Source organism: Dermacentor andersoni, chromosome 7 (assembly GCF_023375885.2).
Source record: "Dermacentor andersoni chromosome 7, qqDerAnde1_hic_scaffold, whole genome shotgun sequence".
In the NCBI taxonomy this organism is placed as follows: domain Eukaryota; kingdom Metazoa; phylum Arthropoda; class Arachnida; order Ixodida; family Ixodidae; genus Dermacentor; species Dermacentor andersoni.
Genome location: NC_092820.1, coordinates 10438349 through 10443621, shown reverse-complemented (window position 1 = coordinate 10443621; position 5273 = coordinate 10438349). Strand labels below are relative to the sequence as shown.

Genomic DNA, 5273 nt, shown 5'->3' with positions numbered 1-5273 from the left:
CCAAGTGCAATGGCACCGCATTTGCAAACCATGTACCTCTGAGTATTCTTCTGGCGAAGGCAGCACCGCAGCTTCTAGCAGGGCTGGTCGAGAGTGCTAGAGCTACGTTGCAACTTGAACATTAACAGTAGGCCAGAACTCGGCATATACAATATCTTTATTGTATATGTACAAAACAAACTATCCACAATGAACTCGACGATGCTTCACTCTCACTGGCACCGCCTCGTCTTCAGTAGCTTTTGCTTTCTAGATTTGTTTAAAGCTTTCGCGAGGAAATGCAGCCTTTCAAGGACATAAAACTTAATGATGTTTGCTGTCACTTCGCGGCCATGTTATAGGCAGCCAACCACTTTAAGTTTATTTCCTTGAATAAAGCTTAGAAAACGTCATGCTCTTGGCATGTACCTTGTTCCTGCTAAAGAAAACAGTAAATGCATTTTCAAGTTCTGTCACAAGTATTACAAGTGGCTTGGATGGGTAAATCAAGCCACCATGTTCAAACTCGTTAGTTAACGAAACATTATCTTCAACGTGGCTTAAACAGGAAGAATGCGGAGCGAAGACGCACACTCAGCACATGAAATTCTCTTCAGCGACTTCCGCATGACGTATGCAGCTATATCATAATCGGCTGTCATACTTTTTCTCTGCGTAGTCCTTGTGGTCAAGTAAGGAGCTGCGTTTTTATTTACTACAACTGCTGCATCTTCTCAGTTCCCTTTATCTAACAGCTCTTCAACCAGTGCTGTTATTTGAGCAGCTTTTCTTGACATGCATCAGATGGCTCCAAGAGTGGGTTGATAGGTTCAGGCTGCGAATTTCCACCTTTGAGTGGTCTCGCTAAGCTGACGAAACTGAGGTTGTTAATAACGATCAAAAAGTGCTCTGGCGTAAGATGAACATTGCATCTAAATGATTGACGCACAATCCCGAAAACATTCTCCACTTCGTCTTGACTGAGATTTGCAGTAAGTACTTATACTTAAGCATGGAAGTCACAATCCAGAAGAGACAGTGTACTTTTCAGTGTTACACGGAGTCCGAGGGCAGTCTCTGGACTAAACTCCCCCCCCCCCCCCCATGCTTTGCTGCATACTCCTCCCACTCACTTAAAAACAAAATCTTCAAGAAAGTCCGCACTTTTTGACTTGAATTCAAAACCATTGACTGGTGTTCTAGATGACATGACAAAAATTAACTTTTCCATAAGCCTTACGAAGTGCTCTGTTGGCTCAAATGTAGAGAACTTTTTCTCAAGGTCACTCTTGTAGAAGAAAAGTCCTTAGAGGACATCCTCGCTGAAAAGCTGGAATGCTAGGTTGACCCGCATTTTTTTCGAACGTATTTGGCTGTACATATGCTCTAGTACTATGCGACATGACCTTCAATGTAACGGTGTCGCTATCATTATCCCAAGCCTCCTGGATAAGACCTACATGGATATGACCTTGCGGTATCTGTAATTCCTTTGAAACAGCCATTCCGCACACATTTTACGAGATGCAGAAAGTCAGAAATCATGTGAAGGTGTCTTGCAAGTCTTCCCGTCCTGTTGACGCAGCATGTGATTTCCACTGATGATGCTGCAACGAGCGAGAAGATTATGTAAACGAAAGCAGGCAAAAAAAAAAGAATATAGTTTTATGAAGATGTATGGAATGAGGCAACCTACCCTTTATCCCAAGCAGCTTCCAAAGACCTCGAAGACCACATCTTTCAGCCATTATCGTAGCTTAAACTAGTAACTTGGACAGGAGAGGTGCCTTCATGTTGCCTCTAGAAGAAAATACTGCGTATTTGGGTCCATTCTCCTGAAAAAAAAAAGCAGAAGCAAGTATTGCAGTGTTAAGGACAGAGGAAGGCATGTTGTTTCATAAATGCAGAATTAAAAAGTGCACTAACACCAAATCATTGCTACTCTTAAGCCACCTGTGACATCGATGTTGTACGATTAGAAGAAACCACTCACCTTGGAAAGGCTGAAATATGACGAGTCCGTGGTCGCTCAGAGAAGTCTTGTTTTCTGGTTCTGTCAAAGGGCCAAGGTGTATGAAGCCCCTCATTTTTCCTGACGCTTCACTGCAATATTCAGAGAGCTTCAGTTCGTCAAAAACAAGTCCTCCATGGACACTAAGCTCATCCATGTCCTTTGTTTTTTGCTCCAGGGCTGAAAACACCTTGGTGTTGAAACCAGATGTGCTTTTAAATCCTTGCATGTGCTTCTCTAAGCATGACTTACTTGGCAATTCCAAAACCGATAGCTTGTCATAAGCTATGCAATGGCTGCACTTTCTGGACGCGGCTTCAAAGCAGGTTCTTACAGCTAAGCGCTGTTTTGGCTGCAGTCCAATAATTTTCCGCTTGAAAGCTGTGCTGGCCACGGATTCATTCAAAACTCGAAGTTTTTCTAGTTTCCTGGACTTTTCCGAGCCTTCACTTTGTCCGGAGCAGCTGAATAGACTTCCTGGCAGCTCGCTGTCTGAATGTTGGTTTGGACTTCTGTGTCTACCAGCGCATCTGATTTGCTATAAGCTTCCTAGTGTACTTACACTGCAAACGCAGTTTTCCTACAACTGTTGTGCCAGAGCACGCGTGCGAATAGTACATTGCACCAAACTTAGTGCACTGGCCAGACTTAAGGGGTTGACTATGACACCCAGGGCACAGCAGCAGTGCGTCTGCTTTCTTTAGCGCCGCGAGAGCGTCACTTTCGGTGGCCACGAAAAATTCATCAACCTTGATGTTGCGGCAGTACATGCGGCACTATGATGCTTCTGGTTGTGCCTGTGTCTGTTCAGAACACACTGTGAATGTGACGTGCTTGATAACAAGCACATCTCCTGTTTCCACGCGACCGTGCCACCCGAAGCAAAGTACCCCGGGGTCATTTGATAGCACAATTCTGGTACAAAGAGCTGAAGGTGGTGAAACATTGCTGAACTGGTGCGGGGAAGTTTCCGAGGCTGGCTGCACATCAATGCCTTCGGTGAGTTCGCAGTCAGGCATGCTTTCACGTAAAGCATTGCGCTTCAGTGGTGGGGCATAGTGGTTGGCGAGGTCTCTCTCCTTTCTTTTTTCCGGAGCAGGCTTTGTCAGGTATGAAGGTGCATCAGGGAATATAGTCGGCACAGCGCCATCAGCAAGCGCTGGCTGTTCACGTTCTAGCTTGACAAACTCTCCATTGATCACGTACTTGAATGTTCTCTGTATGTGGCGTTCATCAAAATGACGAGAACACACTACGCATGTATTGTCGAGTACCTTGTCGTCTCGTTTGATGTTTCTGGCCATTCTTGCAAGCGAACAGCATCAGCAGGGGATCGGAACAATGACACATTTTTCGCTGACGACTTGTACCCACCTTTTCACAAAGGCACAAAGCACGTCTTACCCTTACGGACAGGCATGATCACTCACATTTAACACAAACCACAGCTGATGTTCGAAGCTCCTTGATCTGACAACACAGCACCAGAAGGTTCAATGCGCACAATCACAACAGAAGCACACCGCTAACACACCGACCCGACTGCCTCGCTACCACACCCGGCCACACACTTTCGCGCGCCAGAGGGCTGCAGCGCCTTCTTGTGGTTAGATTCGAAGATATTTCACTTCGCCTGCTGGGGACGTCGGCAGCTCACAACACTAGAAGGCAGTTCTAGCCTCTCTAGTTCGTCGTTTTATTCGTAACTTCGCCTCCATCGTAGCACTTTTGAGTGAGATTTTCCGCAGCAGCCGCGACATTTCTGCATAATCACTAGCATGCGACGCATTCGCCACACTGTGCCACCTACTTATGTCACCTCCGATCCTGCAACATCTCGACCCATTCGCCCTGACTGAAATCCACACAGATGCTAGCGGGGTTGGCCTCGGCGCTGTGCTTGCCCAGCGTAGACCTGGATTAGACCATAGACCAGCCGTGTGCTCATGAAAGCTGAAGCCAACTATTCAGTTACGGAAAAAGAGTGCGTATCCATCATATGGGCGATAGAAAAGTTTCGCCCTTATCTTTACAGCCACCCATTCGACGTGGTTACAGATCATCTTGCGTTATGTAGGCTTTCCTGCTTGAAATATCCACTTGGTCGACTAGCCCGTTGGGCATTACGGCTCCAGAAGAACGATATCCGCGTCGTTTACCGATCGGGTCGCAAACATTCTGATGCAGACGCTCTGTCCACGCTCACCTCTCCCACCTGGTGTTACGACTCTGTCTGTCTCCCTATGACGTGTCCTCCTTAGCCATCACCGACATGCTTCAGGAGCAAAGGTAGGACTTCTGGCTTGCTTCCCATATCGACTTGATGGTTCAACCCATGCTGCGTCCTGTCTTGTGGGAAATACGCCCTCAAGCGCCCCACTTCATTCTTCGCGATGGTTCGCTATACCGTCGCAACCACCATATACGGAATATAGGTCGACCCCCTTACATTGAAGCAAAGAAGTCAACATAACAATTATAAGGCACAAAACTTTGTTTTATTTAGTGGTGCCGCAGACTCATCACCTGCTCATTCGTTCGAGCTGTCTGAACCCTCGTCCGAAGACGACTGCTTTTCATTGGCTGCATCCCACAACATGTCATCCTTGGTGCCATCCAAGGAGCTGCTCATGCAACATTTCTTGAATGCCCGCACCACCATATCGTCGGGGAGCGAGCGCCAAGCCTGCGACACCCATGTGGCCACAGTGGCGAGAGGCGGCCTGCGCAGCCGGCCAGTTTGGGTCGTAGGGTTGTCGCCGGCCATCCACTGATTATGCTGTTCACGGACACGGTTTTTAAAGGGCTTGTTGAGCACGATGTCCCGTGGCTGAAGTGTTGACGTCATGCCTCCAGGAATGATGGCGAGCTCCGTGCTCCCGTCGCGGAGTGCCTGCTTCACACCTGCGGTAGGGCCCTTCTAGCCACCCTACCTGCGGTCAAGTGCCCGCAAAAGGCATCCAAGACGAGCATGCTCGGACACCACAGGAGTGCGCCGGGTCGCCGATTCCAGACAGTCTTGATCTAGTTGAGCATGAGGGCCTCGTCCATATAGCCCTTTTCATTCACCCGAATGACAACATCCCGCGGGAAAGCCTCTTTCGGCACCGTCTTCCTCTTGAAGATTATGTATGGGGGCAGCTTTCTGCCGTCAGTAGTACACGCGAGCATCACCGTGAAGCGCGAATGCTCGTTCCCCGTAGAAAAAAGCTTGACTTCTTTTGCGCCGCGTTCGCACACTGTGGTGGGCGACGGCATGTCGAACCACACCGGCATTTCATCC

At 48.1% G+C, this 5273-nt stretch overlaps 1 pseudogene; it reads right to left on the bottom strand.

The window, feature by feature from the left end:
- Positions 1–212: 212 nt before the first annotated feature.
- Positions 213–4838, bottom strand: LOC126535643 (uncharacterized; annotated as a pseudogene).
- Between the last annotated feature and the right edge of the window lie 435 nt (positions 4839–5273).